This window comes from Mytilus californianus, unplaced genomic scaffold, assembly GCF_021869535.1.
Source record: "Mytilus californianus isolate M0D057914Y unplaced genomic scaffold, xbMytCali1.0.p SCAF_14, whole genome shotgun sequence".
Classification (NCBI taxonomy): domain Eukaryota; kingdom Metazoa; phylum Mollusca; class Bivalvia; order Mytilida; family Mytilidae; genus Mytilus; species Mytilus californianus.
Window position 1 is genome coordinate 14,757,123 of NW_026262626.1, and position 17,692 is coordinate 14,774,814.

Sequence of the window (17,692 nt, forward strand, 5' to 3'; positions counted from 1 at the left end):
GAGGAATAGATGTTAAGTTCAATTATTCTGGAACAATAATACTGACATCAAAGGGAACAATGGCCATCGTTTTCCCTAGATTTTTTGTTAAAAATGAACTGCAAGATTTGAACTCATTGTATGCTTCTTGTTGAAGGTATTTTTGTTAAGCTCATCCAAACCTGAATAACAAGTCATTTTTTCAGGACCGTAAATTGCTCTCAACCCTTTGTTTTTAATTATTTTTAAAAGTATTGCATTTTTTATAATAATAAGATAACCTGGGACATAATATATCATTGACAGAGCTAACACGCATAATAATTCTTTCTTGATAATATTCTAGAGATGGCACAGGTGTTGGCAGTACCAGGAGACGTTAGACATGGGTTTTCTTATAGTCGTTCATTCAATCATGACTTCGGCAGAATTACTGGAATAGCAGCTTCTTCAAAGGGCAACATTGTATTATGTGACCATAACAACAAGAATCTAATTTTAGTTGACAATATTGGAAATTATCTAACCAAGCTGAATGTAGACAGTGAGCCATACGATGTTGCTATTACAAGTCAAAATAAAGGATATATCACTCAACCTAATACCAGATCTGTATTACAAATAGATCCAGATAGGATGGTTGTTGTTGGACTCTCTTTAACTACCTAGAAGATCTGGACTATGCAGATGATCTGGCCTTACTGTCACATCTAGAAACACACATGCAAGACAAAACCACTAAGTTACAAAAGAATGCAAGTATGATTGGATTGCATATCAACATCAAGAAATCAGAAGTCATGCCTCTTAACATCTCAGAGCCTCCTGTAATAGATTTAAACGGGACACACCTGGATTGCACTTCATCTTTCACCTACTTGGGCAGCATAGTAACATCTGAAGGAGGAGCAGACAAAGACATCAGAGCCAGAATAGGAAAAGCAAGAACTGCATTTTTAAAACTAAGTCACATCTGGAAGTCAAGCAACATCAGTAAGAACACCAAAATTAGACTATATAACAGTTGTGTACTAGCAGTGCTGCTATATGGGGCTGAATGCTGGAGAATGACAGAAAAAGACATCAACAAGCTCTCCAGTTTTCACAACAGTTGCCTTAGAAAGATCTTAAGGATATTCAGGCCTCGTAAGATCACCAACAAAGACCTCCCTGAAACAACAGGATCCAACAGCATGGAGACCTTATTGACGCAAAAAAGATGGAGATGGATTGGCCATGTTCTTAGAAGACCAGCAGAGGACTTGACCAGAGTTGCCCTAAGATGGACACCTGAGGGGAAAAGAAAGAAAGGACGCCCCAAAACAACTTGGAGAAGAACAGTTGAAGCTGAAATGAAAACATGGAATCAGCTGGGGCGAAATAGAAAAGAAAGCACAGAACAGAGATGAGTGGAAAGATCTAGTCCTTGCCCTATGTGCCTCCGGGCATAATAAGGACTAGGTCAGGTCAGGATGGTTGTTCTATCGAAAAACACATGCAACAAGTTAAACACTACCGTGATATGTGCATCTGCGTTTGGGGATGTATGCCATCTTGTCGTAAATATTAATGGTCATTCTTACATTCAAAATTTTACAAGCTTGAGGTAAGTCGATATGTACATTAACAAGACTCGTCATGAACATGCATGAAATATTTGCCACTTGACGTTAAGCAACAAACAATCAATCTCATGAAGATTATTTTTCCTTGACTAAATAATACTTCAGGTGTGTATAGAATTTCTTTATGTTCAATTCAGTTACAGGGACATATTTGTTAAGGTACTGCAAAACGACAGAGGACGTGTCAAAATTAGAAAAAAACTACTGGCTACAATGTTGGGTAACCAGAGTTTATAATCAGTTAGCAGTTTGATTTTACATTTAAGTCACATGATATTTATATATTTGAACGGTGAAGTTTTGCTATTAATACGTATACATAGATTTTCTTTTAATAGGTAATCTTTTATTTCAACCAAATCTTCAACAATATTCTGCTATCAAATTATTGTCTTTCCATACTCTAATTTGTCGACAGCTTTTACGTACCCAAGTAACGTTAATCATTACATCATTCGTCAACCGCACAGCACACCTCTTGAAAATCAAATATAATAAACGTTTGAAGACCTAAAACACTTCTATTCTATTAGATATCTTCACTATAAACATGATAAACCGAAACCGAAACCAAAACCAAAACCGAAACCAAAGATAGTTGAGTGAGTTGATATGACTGTTAGTGATATTGAAAAGTAATGAAATAAGTTTGTATATTCATTTTATTCTGAAGATGACAATATTCAATATATTAAAAGTATGAAGAATATTATTTTAAACTTAACTAAATACACTTATCATATAATGAAAATTTAAAAGTGTCAATATTATATTTATGTATGATGCACATTAAGAACGAGAAATGTTTCGTCGAAGGGACAGTGTTGCACAAAGTTATACAATTGGTGCAATATTGCTTATGATTTCATAAATTTTGGGATTTCTACATTAACTCTTTTATATGCAGCACGTCGGAAGAAACATGCCTAGAGATAGATTTATATACAATTTGAAGTCATGACGACATCTTAAATTGGATACTTACTAAGTAATTGTTTTTACTGGTAAGATCTAAAACTAACATTGTCCATTAACTTCTGGACTGTATAACTAATTAGTTTTATTTTCTCTGATAAGATTACTTATTATATATGTTATAAAGTAGTAATAGTTTTTATTAAAGTCATTATACATATATAAAGTTATAGGATCATATCAATACTTTTTTATCCTGACATATTCTTGTATACAGCATCGGAAATCTAGAGGCAAAAAAATACTTCAACAACAAAAACTGAGATAATACACGTTTTCAATGTTTTTTTTCATAGACTTCCTAAGTAACCTAATGAATATTCTTTCACAGAAAAAAACTGATCTGATTAATAACTTTAACGGATTAACTTTTTGTGTAGGTATTTTCCTTTAATTTTGTGTTAGCTTCCATAGACTCGCCTTTTATAAATCGTAATATTCACAGTAAGACTATAACTTAATCGGAAGCAAAGGTGAAAATTAGATGTGGAAAATAGATATAGGTTGATTGTTAAGAGCTTTGTCAAAAAATTTGAATCTTTGTGTATCATGAGTACCGAAAGATCTTTTGTTTTTGAATGAAAGTTTTTTTGTTCTATTTCTATACCTCAGGTTGTAGCAAACAAGTATTTATTTCAGTAAAAAAAAAAGCTTCAAGTGCCATTATCTCATGTATAAAAATACGAAATAACCTTTAATCAGTATCCTTACCTATGAAAACAAACTGCTGAACTTGTAACCTTTATTTTATGACATTTAGTGTTCTTGTTCCCTGTTTCACCATTCGTGTGCTGTATATAGTGGCTTTTTCTGTATGGTTTTATTTAAAATATTTCAGTAGCATAGGAGAGACAGCATACACAGCAGGTCAACAAATTAATATTGGTTCTGGTGTTGTGAAGACTCATACAATTGATGGTCAAACTTACTTTTCTTGTATTGGTGGCCAAAATGATATAATGGTCAGAAAACAGGGAACGTCATATTGGGATTCTGTTTTTGAAAATATTTCTAGCATCGCAACCATTGACACACCCACTGACATATGCTCTGATGATAATGGACACCTCTATGTCAGTGGACAAGGTTCAAACAACATACACAGACTGACACAGGATGGGAAAGTGTTAGATATACCACTTCATTCTCAGCATGGAATCAAGGAACCAGTTGCCGTATGCTTCAACAAAAACTATACTAAATTATATATTGTCAATGAATGGTGGAAGTCAGTTTTGGTTTTTGATGTTTATTGATGATTGATTATAACTACAAATCTTCCATGAGAAATATACCATGACATGTATATTTTTTAAGTTTACAATTGCACATTAAATTAATATCATTCTTCACAAAAACGAAGTACATGTCTTATATATGATAACCGTACAACGCATGAATGTGAAAACTAATGATTTATAGTTATAAGAAGATGTGGTATGAGTGCTAATGAGACAACTCTCCATCCAAGTCAAAATTTATAAAAGTAAACCTTTATAGGTCAAAGTACGGTCTTCAACACGGAGCCTTGGCTCATTACAAACAGCAAGCTATAAAGGGCCCCCAAAATAACTAGTGTAAAACCATTCAAACGGGAAAACCAACGGTCTAATCTATATAAAAAACGAGAAACGAGAAACACTTATGAACAACATCAACAAACGACAACTACTGAACAACAGATTCCTATGTTCTACTCAATGTTAGCCTTGTGAAACAAAATCTCTTGTGAATCATTGCTTCGCATTTAATTAAGACTGGATAGTTTATTTGTTTGTAATTAAATCGATTGATTGATAAACGTTTGTTTTACACTGACTCTGCCTAAAAACGGTTATGAGGTTATGATCCGATAACCTGTTTAACTTGCATTGAGCTGAGGCTGTTCATTTTGGCAAAAAATAAAATTTTGTCTAAAAACATAGTGACTTGTGATCAATGTTTCTTTAACTGTGCCAGAATTGACTCGCTGTCTTTATTTTTGGGCTGCTAATTGTCAAACATGGTGGTGGTGTTGTTGATTTTTTCAGTATGATCAATTATTTCTATATTTTTTTTTTGCCAAGAGAAGCCCTATTGTCTGTCTATATCTTCTTTACCGCTAAAAATATTCACAAGGTTGGCATATGAGTAAGCTACTGACTGATTTTTTAGAGTTATATATTGGTATGGATGGCTTGCGGTGAATAAACGTACTGCTTTAAAACATCATTCTGTCTACAGTGGCAATCGTTGAATAATCTTTTGTAGAAGACATGCGATTATCCTTGCCGCTGGATGCATCATCGGTCTTCCATGTTTCTACAGTTATAGATACCGACACGAAGCAAATCGCTTTTTTATTTGCTTGCCGAGAGAAGAACTATATTGAAAGATAATTTAGTTTCTAACTTTTATAATTCTAACATATGAGGATAACCAACTCATTATTATAAAAACTCTTTAAGGTTCCACTAAAGTCAAAATATAGGACACTTCATAAACATCTAAACTTTGCCTGTATTTTTCAACCTATAATGAGTAAAGTCCTAAACTATGAGAACATATGTTCATTTAACTATAATTAACATATACACACTGTGTAAATTGTAAATAAACTTGAAATTGTTATGCTGTGGCCAAACCGGTTCTTGGGGTGAACACTAAATTTTCAAAAAATCTGGAGGCCTGCGAGACGACTTAATTTGCTTAAAATTGGTATGGACGAATACTGTTACATGTAATGCAGGGCAAGCTCATGTTGATTTGTCACATACATATGTTTTAATGGCATATTTGTCCAATTTCTGTATTTTAACTTCGATATTTGTTCACCTAGATACATGAAATTAACTGAAACTCGAAAATCAATACGTTTTCTGAAAAATCAACATGAGGTTTTCCCACTATTACAATTTTGGGACATAGGGTTATAAATCGTATTGTTCATATGTTAGTCATTTAAGTTTAAAACGGGTATTTGACCCTCTAAGAAGCCTTGTAGTGATATCTTTGTTTATTTAAAAGAGAATGTGGGAGAGTGGGAAATCCACATCACCAATCCAGTATTCAGCTCACTGTGTTGACATGAATTGTCAATGATATTGCCCTTTTTATAAAGTAACTCTATACAAAACTTTTGTTTGTACGACATCATGCGGGTTTTCTACCCCAAGAAACGTATATCTGATCTATATTTAGCAAACACCTTTCGCAATTGTTGGCCCTCAATGCTCTTCAACTTCTTTCTTTATTGAGTCTTCCATCTCGAGCATCACTGATGAGTCTTTTGTGAACGAAACGCGCATCTTGGGTACAAAATTGACAACCTGTTATCTTTGATGATATACAAATAATAGTATGTGATGTGTTTGCCAATGAGACAACTCTCCTCCAGGGACCATATGACACAGACAGTTTTATCTATAGGTCATCGTACGGCCTTCAACAATGAACAAAGATCAATCAGCTAGAATAGAAGGGAACCGGCACAGATAAATAAAACATTTTCATATATTATATGACTTTTTTTATTCTGATACTGACTTTTTCACGTTAAAAATCAGGGGATCCCAAATTTATGAAAAAAAATGAAAATCACTATACTAATAGAGAAAATAACAAACGAACTATTTCACCGCGTCGAATCACAGCGAACCACACATGACATCATAAGTTACACTACATCATTTGAAATTTTGTCAGAGTGCAGCAAACCTGGCGTTCTCTTGCACAAAGAATTGAAAAATAATTACTGCATGCGTTTCATTTATTTTACTTTGAGCATGCCTTTAACAATGCAAAGTTCAATGGTAATATACCGGTAAGGCAAATTTCTTATTTTTCTCTTAGCATTGTTTGAAACGATATGACTCGGCACATTTGTTATTGTTAATTGCTCATTTTCGGGTGGATAATTTGCTTAAAACTACATTGGTCTTGTCGTGATATGATCAGTGTCATCCTGAATACGATCTCATTCATTTAAGGAAAGTCCTGTGCAAGCAGACACGTAGATTTGGTTCAGGGGTGGGCCGCGAGTCTGTAGGCTGACTGTAAGTTATATGAAAGGTCATTTGTCGACCTAATAATTATTTCAAACATTAAAAAATTTAATTGATGTAACTCAACTTTGAGTTTTCTACTTACGCTTTTCGTGGTTTTTTCAAAGTCATGAAATATATTTTTCAACCCGGACCAGAAATAAGTACTGCGGTAACATGTATTTTAAGAGGCGGATTCAGAGTGGAAGGGGTCGTGCGACCCTGGCCACTCCTTATAAGGCTACAATTATGGTTAATGAGGACTTTTACCTGTTCCACACCAAACGTTTCCTAGTTTCAGGGCGCTCGGGAGTCCTCATTTAAAAATCCTGGATCTGCATCCTCATTTGTTTCTTTATTTGTTCTTTGGTCGATTGATAGCTATCTATACATTGACAATGAAACTACACTGACATCTACTTCATTTTATATAATGGTCTCACATCAAATGTCAAAAATGTGTATATTTTTTTACCTTTTATCATACGTAAGCGATACCTTTTTGGTCACTATTCATGTGTTGCGTCTAAATATAAGTTGTAGCACTTAGTACTGACTGTACAAGTTAAACAAGTCCTTCTAAACAAAAAACAGAAAAAGAAGACACCTTGGAACAGCACCAGACTATCTATTAACATTAGAGCTAATAAATGAGAACTCAATAATACTGCAGATAACTATCGTTCAAAAAAGGTGTTTTATTCACAAAAAACTCGATTGTTTTGCAATGTTATGAATGAAAGTGAAGATAGATCCTAATGAGGTGCATTCGCGCATGCATATATCAATTGCGAACTGACACAATAGTTCTTTTTATCACGACCAGTCCACTGATATTATTAGCGAATACATGTCAACAATGACTGATAAAAAGATTAATACGGCAGCCGGAGACATTTCTCAATGAGTTGTACATGGTATGGTAAAAATAAATTTGCCTCTTTTTTATACAGTTCACCATAAAGAAGGTAAAACATATTGGATACAATGTTCTTGAAAAATCTGATTTATCTCCCTTTGAAACTAATTTTTCTGAAAGAAATATCATTTGCATAGATCGGCGGCCGTCCTATTAAATTGATTTAAAGCGAGATTCATTTCTATTTTTCGGTAAATTTAATATTGACGTCCTTAAGGAAATGGAGAACCTCAATGAACATGTAGTCCTTCATTAAAACAAAACATTTTTCCTAATCGTTTTATCTAAAATAAAATTTTCATTACATGCATGCTTCATTGTAATCTGTCGTTTTGATTGACTGACAATAATTACGGGGTACTCCAATATTATTTTCGATTTCCGTATAGAACATGTAAAATACCAGACCATAACCTTGACAATGTTAAATAATGAATTGAAAAAGAAATGAAACGCTTATAAGTCTACATTTCATTTTTGTTGCATACAAATATAATTATAAAAATTGAATGCGTCTATAAACAGTTCTGTAGGGTTCTTAAAGCGTTGATCGTGCGCCCAGTTTTAAGATGAATCGTTTGTGAGCTTAAAAAAAATCTGCTTCGGTCAATGCTTTTATACCGCAATAGAATTATAAAAAGACGTACACAAAATGTGTTCAATTCTTATATAAATTTTACATCATAATTCCGACACTAATTACGTTTCGCGGACGTTGACACAATGGCTATTATTTATGATGCGAATGTAGAATCGTGTTTGCTAATGACAATATAAGTAATATAGTTTAAAAACAAAACAAGTGTGTACTTTTACTACCAGTCTCCATATTCGATCACCTAACCAGGTTTTTAGATAAACAGTCGTTCGAAATTGCGATTAATTTTTTTTTTCAATTCAATAGCTACGTACATTGTGAAAAGATGGATAGCCTCTTTGAAGTCATTTCTGTCAATAATAGTCTATTTCAAAATAGTTGGTATCAAAGTCGTACACACTGTCGCACTATAAATCATCACCGCTTTTGCATGTTCTTATTTATTTCTATATTTGTGTAATAAGGAATATACATGTGCAAGTACTAACAGCCAGTGTGTTTCTGAATTCGGAATAAGTAACACAATTGTCTCTGTAGACATCTTTAAACTTATATGTTCACAAATGAAGGCTTACTATTTTGTCATCTAGCGCTTGTTACAATGTATAAATAATTTAAAACATTATAGAAAGACAAATAATTTGCACGACCGTGGCCATTATTATCAACACACACATTATGGTAGAAATAGTTATGTTACATAAAGACCTCCATAAATATTGAATTTCTTCAATTGTCAAGGATATCCGATCGATCGCTATTACACGACACATCACAGAAAATTAAACGCATCATATGTAAGTGATATATTCAATATGATATTATATTGCTTATGCTTAATATCATCTTAAATGTCATGCCAATTAATGTTTTGAGGAGCATAATAACTGTAAGTACTGAAGATTAACATTTGACATAGTTACACAAAGGTGAGGCTACACCAGGTAGACAATCAATACCCATCATTTGCCTTCATGTCGATGAAAACAACAACACCACGGTCAAAAGAAAACGACGAAGAGACAAACAACGGTCTATAAAATATCACACAGTAAATTAAAGATTGAACAATATAAATGTAGGTATTAGAAATAAAAGACAATAGAAATAAACAATTGAAATAAGTAATAACTTGTCCAAGAGAAGTAACAGATACTAATATTAAATCATAGGGACTCGGTTAGCAGATTTAAAAAATATTTTTCTTTTTTTTTTTCTTTCTTTTTTTTCCTGTCCATTTGTATTGCATTATAAACGTACTCAACGTTGCCATTAATAGTTCTTTGACTTCAAGAAAAGTGCAGTTTACTGTCCAGGTCTCTATGGCATTTTATAGTATACGGATCTGGATAGTAATCTGCACATTGCTAGAAAACAAAGACATTATACTGTCAACGTTTAATTTATATACCTCGATAATAATGCAATACAAAAAGACTGGAAATACGAAATAAAACAAAAAAAATATTGGTAAACCTATATATATCCGTCTGTGTCACATTGTGTATATAGTTATCGGGCTAACTTCTACACTCTGCATCCTGGAACTTTATATTTTCGTAGGATAGGACTGTATCTTTTTTTTTTTGTAATACCAGGTATATATGCTGCGTACATAACTACGACAAATTCCTCCTAGTATTTTAAAGCTAGAACTTTAATCTTATGCTGACTTTGTTCATATTCATAAGAGATATGGATAACTATTCATATTCATGGGATTTTGAATTTCGTAGAATTTTCTTACAAGAAAAAATGTTGAACATTACCATTAGCTTTTGATTTTGCCATTTGATTAGGGACTCTCCGCTTTGAACTTTCCTCGGAGTTCGGTATTTTTGTTATTTTACTTTTTACCAATTTATTGTAAATTATGCATACATGGTTCATAGTTTGTCCGGCTTATAGTAGAGTGCCAAGTCAACGAATTTGGTCGATTTGGGTTAACGGAATAACATACGGCTGTATTTAATATCATTGGAAAGAGGAGAACAAGCCTCATCGAAATATTGTTGTCGTCGTTGTCTACAGTGGTCACAATGTTCCTAAATTTAGGTCAAAGGTCAAAGTAAAAATTTCAAGGAAAAAGCAGTGTCACGTTTAGACAGCTGACCGCCCCTACATATATCCGTTTATAGCAAAAAAAATTCAAATAATCCAAAGTATTATAACTATAGTTTCTATGTTTAGAAATAATTTGATTTTTTTGTTGCCAAATATGGTTCGAGATTGACCTTTGAACTAATAGAGTGCACATGTACAATTTTCATTCAGCTGCTAAATAAGAGTGACCTTGACCTATTAAAATTTCCAAATTCGGAATTTTTTCATACGATTCTATACAAGTGATCTCTAGAGATGGTTTAAGATATTAACAATTATAAGATGCCCTCCAAAAATGTTATTTTTCCGTCCTTTGATAGGAGTTGTTCGTAATGATTTTCTAGGTAAATATCCAATTTTCTTTTCGTGAGTGTTGAAGCACATCAAAATTCCAAAACTGGTGTAATATTAACTCAGAATGATTGAATTAGCAGGTCTGAGTATATCTTTGCTTTATAGAAATAAGAAAAAAATGCAAACGGTGAAAAAGAGGGAGGGTTTCTGTTAAAGTTATGAAAACAAAATAACAATTACAAACGGGTTAATTATCCTACACATTTACATCAAGTGTACTGTATATGATTTATTGCGCATAAATTGTCCTACAATTGACATGAAGTTAAAAATTATCTACAAAAAGAGGGTGATGTACAGCATCGATGTATTTTACCAACACTTGTACACAACATCAATATGATTGAAATATAGATCTCTGATTTCGTTATCCTTATAATATGTGCTTATATATAGGAGCACGCGAGTTACTATAGGTCAGAATGTTAATCAGATTGAAACAACATAGAATAATTGCCGACGCTAGTAGTAGCTATTACGTTTCATTGTCTACTATAAAGTTGGAAGCCCACCGGCGACCAGGTTAAGGTCCGATAGCGTCTTATTTCAGTTGTTTTTTTTTAAATCGTATTCAATGCGGGGTATACAGAATACAATCTGATGGTGGCGACGGCAACACCGTAAAATATTTGTATAGCTTCATATTTCAGAGGGCAGAGGAATTGGATGAATCATACTTTGTATATAGACGTTTCCGTCTGTCATATAATCAATGTCCTTGACCTCATTTTCATTGTTTAGTGACTGCTAAAAACTGTATATCTGTGTTCATCATATGAATGTCTCACTTATCATGAATTCTATGATAACTATATTTGGTTACTAATATATGGTATCCTTGCAAGGTTTATATGTCCTTCAGGCATGGTTCACCTGACCTCGACCTCGACCTCATTTCGTGGATCAGTGAACAAGGTTTAGTGTCTGTGGCCAAATACTTTAAGTTTTGGGTCAAATATATTTGGTGTATGGAATGGTAGCATTGGGTACATCTCTTTGTGGCAGAGTTTATCTGACCTTATCTCATTTTTATGGAACATTTATAATGTTAATTTGAAGTAAAACTCGTTGTATATATTAAAAGTAAGAAGATAGGGAAGTAAGCAAGAGTATAGTTCAACAATTAAAAACACCCATATCGTATAGTCGGCTACAAAAGACCCCGATGTGAAAAATTTGAAACAAATCATTTGAGAAAACTAACGGCCTAATTTATAACAAACCAATTTAACAAAAATAAATATGACAGACCTGAACTACTGACAACCACTCAAATACCGACTTGATCCTGACTTGGGACAGGCATATAAAGAATGTAAATAATCCTTTTCTCTAAGACTTTCGACATAATTCAGTCAGTAAGCAAAATATGATGTACCAGTACATATGCAGTAGAATCCTAGTTTTTACAGTAATGATGTTTATAATCATACTTTCTCAGACAGATGAAAAAAAAAGTCAATTAGGAAAAACATGTCCTGACGCCATCCCCTCTTTTCCCTGAATATAAAATGGTCGAACCATAATGGCGAGTGCTAATAGATAGGTACTTAGAATCTTGTGTCTCTTATTTTTTTTTTTTTTTTGTCATTTATGAAACCGTATGTTTTTTCGTTTGGATTGTTCCACAATTTGTCTTGTCGGGGCCTTTTATAGCTGATCCAATGTTTAATTTAAACAACCGATCTGTTTTTAATTGTAATATTATCATAGAAAAAAGAAAACAAATACCAAAATTTGAAGCATGGTAGATAGAATGAACATATATGCTTGGCAAATGTTAGTCATTGGTTTCAGTGGTTTGCTCGGACAAACCAATTGCCAATTCCTCTTTGAAATTACTGCAGTTGTGTCTGCTGGTGTATAATTTAAAGCACGAACAGTGGTACATTTTTGTTTTTGTTCACACCGAGGAGGGTTTAGGTCGAAAACATCATGCAAGACCATAACATACAATTGATGTGCCATATTCCGGGTGTGAAACGAAACTGGCCGATTTTATTCTTATACTACAATTATAACAAAATATCTAGTCAATAAAAAGTTGAAAAACAGACACAAAACATATTTCTCCGAAGAAAATAACAATCTACAAAGTTAGCTAGCTATTCAAAACAAATAAACCAACCACAAAACAAGCAAAGATGAGAAATGTATTGAGTGACCACCGTCCTTATTAATGACCTGATAGTGTAAGCTACAAAATGATTAATGTCACGAGATAATCCGTGTTTAACCAATGCCAAAATATTGACCTAATTTGTGTTTTTAATTGCTATTTTCTTCAAAACGACTTTTATTTCAAACATGAAATTTGGCACACACATGCCCTGTGTCTTATTGCTTTAATCAGAGTTAAAAATATCGTGAGTATACACGTAATAATTTTGCTTTCGATGAAAATAGGGTAAATTTCGGGTAAAATTAAAGTCTTATTAAAATGCTGATTGAAATACTTATACTAAAATCACTTCAATACTTTCCGCTTTCGTTATATGATATATTTGATATATAGACTATATTATAACCACTATTTTAATCACCAGCAAAGAGCTCGATAATTTTATTTTCCATGTTAACGATTTCACGTACAATACGGTATCTAGGGGTACCCTGATAAACACGAAATTTAAAAAATCGTCACCACGGGAACTTACAACGACAATCATGATTGTAAAATATAATGATTTCCCTATAATTTGCAACTAAAATTAGCCGTGTGTTATCCGTTAACTTAAACTCGTTAACTAGAGGACTTTTTGGGCACTTGGCACCGTACTATTAATCCTCCTGCAGTTTATAAAGTAAACATATTATTATTATATGTAGAGTATCTTAACGTATATAAATAATATGCGTAATGTTAGACTTGTCTTTTTCTTTAAATTTTCCAGTTATGACAAAATGTTCAATCTTTATATGCGTGCCCAAAATCTACCAATTAGACAAAACTATTTCAAATTTTAAATCAACACAACTGTTTTCTTAATCCAATGTTAGCTAAGCTACAGCCATGCATGCAGCGAGGGCATCATCTTTTGCTATGTAATTGTGTATTTAATTAGTTTATCAGTTTATCACTTATTTATTTATTTATTTATTTATTTATTAATTTTTTTTTAATTTATTTATTTATTTAATTATTTATTTATTTATTTATTTATTTATTTATTTATTTATTTATTTATTTATTTATTTATTTATTCAATAATTCATTCATTCATTAATGTTTTCAAGTCATTGAGGTTTTTTTTTTGTGCTTGTATTTGTCTTAAGCTCATACGAATCTACATTATCAGTTATTTGACCGAACTTTTTATTGTTTTAAACCATTTGGATTGAATTATTTTTAACATTATTGCTATTTTTCATTAATTATAATAAGCTTATCTAGGACAACACGTATTATTTCAAGAGCAAAAACATAATAATTCTTTCTGAATATTTTAGAGATGGCACAGGTATTGGCAGTACCAGGAGACGTTAGACATGGATTTTCTTACAATCGTTCATTTAACCATGATTTCGGCAGAATAACAGGTATTGCAGCTACCCGAAAGGGGAACATTTTATTATGTGACTATGAGAAAAAGAATTTGATTTTAGTTGATTCTCTTGGGAAATATTTGAAAAAGCTTACAGTAGACAGCGAACCTTATGATTTGGCTATAACAATTCAAAATATTGGATATGTTACTCAACCCAATACCAGAACTGTATTGAAAATAGATCCAGACAGAACTGTTATATTAACGAAAGCAACTTGCAATGAATTACATACAAACGTGTTATGTGTGTCAGCAGTTCCATATACTTCAAATTCAACGGTTTATCAGAATAGTGTTACCTGTTTTCTTTCTGTTGATACAAATGGGTTGAAGTCAATTTTTGGTATCTGTTCCAATAATTTGTAAGTTGCTATCTATTATAAGTTGAATGTGCACTGTTGTTTGTGTTTCGATTGGTCTGTTTTTTTTTTTTTTTGTTTTTTTTTTCATTTTATACTTTAAAGACTTTTGTATGAGCATGCATGGACAATTCATCTTTAGTTGGTGAAATTTTTTTTTTAAATGAATTGAGTGGTTCTGATGAATTTTCTGAGACCCTTTTAGTCAGGAACAGAACAAAAATGTTAACTTTTGATTCAGAAGAAAAGTAAAATCAAATTATAACTCTGAATGGTATTGAAAAAACTGATTTTTCTTAGAAGAGCTTTAAAACAAAATATTTGGAGAGAAAAACAATGAACAGCCCACAAAAGATGAGTTGTGGCTTACTCCAATGCAAATAATGTCTTGCAAGTTTTATGTGTGTTTTTATGGAAAAGAGGGAGTTTTACCTTTTCATAAACCTAGAATTTATTAGTTTTAGTTGTTTTTGTTTTTGTTTGTTTGTTTTTTTTGTTTGTTTGTTTGTTTTTTTTAATTTTATTTCGAATACTTCCATTTCATGCATTTCATTGTCAGCTACTTATATGTTGCACTTTGTAATACAGCTGTTTCACACCCGAAGTCTCTTTTGGGGAGATATATACTATTTATAGATATTTTGTTTTGTTTACGTACTGGTTCCCAGATATGATCTCTATGTTTCATCTCGTCGAGACATAACTTGGGAATGTTACCAGTATATATATACATGGTTGCTGCGAATTGTAAATTCGAAGGGAGACCAAATGTGAAGGAAGGATTAGTACAGAATTTTAGTATAAGTTTAAACTCTTAGAAGTTCGGGGCATATAAATGTTGATAATATGCCGCACAGCCCTATGTTTTGACCATTGAATAAAATAGTAGTGCATATCAACTTTCCGTTCTAGGTTATAATTTTTTACGAAACTTCATAGTAAAGGTGTCACAGTTTTAGCCGTAAAGGGAGTTCCTACGGAAAATTGCATTGTCTATATTTACAAAAGTGCAAACTATTTTCATATTTACTATGAATATGATAAAAAGTTAGACTGTCTACCGGAAGTTCATTGTTTTCTGTTTCGTATTAAATAATAGTTTAGATCCATTTTGTTACATCTGGTGATCCGTTTATTTGGCAATCGCCAATGGCAGTCAGCAGGGTTTAAGAACATCCATTGTTCGACCTGCTAGTCAAATGCGTTTTGTTTAAATATACTTTTTCACTTTTTTGGTCTTTTAGAAAAGGTTGTTTGTGCTGTATTTAGACCCCTCTACCAAGAAATTTGTTTTGCATGCACGCGTATAAAAATTGCGGTTTCTATCCAATGCAATCATAGGTTTGAACGCTGTTTTCAATTTAGACTTGTTAACATCATATGTAAATACATTGTTTCAACAGAATGTATTAATACATTGATTTGCAGAGCATTGACTTAGTAGTTTGATTTGTCAAAACATTCATTAGCTCGTTCAACTGCACTAAATACAGCAGCTTGATGAAGATTAGTAAACATCTGATTTATATCATCGGAAACCAAATTAAAATTAAAAATGGGAATGGGGAATGTGTCTAAGTGACAACAACCCGACCAAAGAGCAGAAAACAGCCGAAAGCCACCAATGGTCTTCGACACAGCGAGAAAATACCACACCACTAAACAAAAATGTGTATTAGTTCAGTCCTCAAGCGTGTCTAATTTGAATTTTTATCAGCCTTTTCAATTATAATTAATTAATCATTTTTTAAATAATGTAATATTACTATTTCGCTCCCAGCTAGACAGTTTTGAACTTTTTTTTATTGGTAGAAAATACGATTCAAGCTTTGTTAAATTGAAATAATTTTCGAATGTATGGCACGTAGAAGCAGATCTATATACTGTATTGCTACGAAATAGAAAAAGGTCAGGATTTTTTTTTTGACTGAACATATATCGACATCGTAGTTATTCTTAGAAATTTATTATAATCTTTGAGTAAATAAAATTTAACTTGGTGGCTTCTGTAATGTTTGTAAGCCTTTTTCCAGCAGAATATATTTCTGATCTTATAATTGGCGTTTTGCAAATGTTTTGATAGATAACTAAATGTTCAGCTTTGTACCATTTCTACTAAAACATGTAAAACGTCGTGCCATTTTGGAGTTCAAATCATTAGGCTAACACATGATATAAACCTTGGAAAGTGTTCCGCAACATGGGTTTATAGGCGGGAATAATATAGTAGTTAGAAATTGTGCGTATGATGGTTTTTAGTCACATTATTTGGTGGACTTTTTCAAAGTATAACAGGCCGTACAGTAATTCGAACTCAATGCAAGCCACTATGTCCACCGGAACAACACATTCGCAATGTCTGAGGAAAAAGTTAATGAACCAGGGTTATGTCAAAGAACATCTCATCCTCCTACTAAAACAAGGTTCATCGGAAGATACCAAGACCTTGTTGATACATATTCCGTATCAACTTCAAAATAAATAAACTCATCTAGATACCAGGATTGCAATTTTGTATATGCGCCAGACGCGCGTTTCGTCTACAAAAGACTCATCATTGACGCTCGAATCAAGAAAAGTTAAAAAGGCCAAATAAAGTACGAAGTTGAAGAACATTGAGGACCAAAAGTTCCTTAAAGTTTTGCCAAATTCTGCTAAGGTAATCTATTCAACGTTTTGTAAACAGTTAATTTATAATTATGACCATATCAATGATAATACATGCTAGTCATGAATTAGAGGTTCTAGGTAATGACGTTGTTTATAATCTTAATTACACTCTAGTGTTTTTTCTATTTGTTTTTGTATGTTGCCAAAATTTATTGTTTAGTTCATTTTTGGTGATATCCTTTTGACATGGCTCGGTAGTTATACATTCCGCCTTTGTGTCGTTATACTATGGTCATTTTTTCGTATTGTTGTCTTATAATTTTGCTGATGTGCTTTGTCATTATAGTGTCTATATGCCATTTTGTTTTTCTTTCTTGATATAGTTGTTTGTTTTTATGGTGATTAAGATTGTAACACAATGTTGACTGCTGTACTCCATTTCTTATACATTTTAACCAACCATGTCTGTTTGTTTGCCTCATATATTGTTGTCAATATAACGGAATTCTAAGCGACTGCCATGCAATATATAGAGGTTTAGCTAACTATAAAACCAGGTTTAATCCACCATTTTCTACACAAGGAAATGCCTGTACTAAA

The 17,692-nt window shown here is 32.5% G+C and overlaps 1 long non-coding RNA gene across 1 annotated transcript; it reads left to right on the forward strand.

Moving 5' to 3' along the window:
* The first annotated feature begins 1,432 nt into the window (after positions 1-1,432).
* On the forward strand, positions 1,433-4,472 carry LOC127724274 (uncharacterized). The gene is made up of 3 exons (XR_007992428.1): positions 1,433-1,585; positions 2,512-2,608; positions 3,418-4,472. It is a non-coding gene; the product is annotated as an uncharacterized LOC127724274 (long non-coding RNA).
* Positions 4,473-17,692: the final 13,220 nt, after the last annotated feature.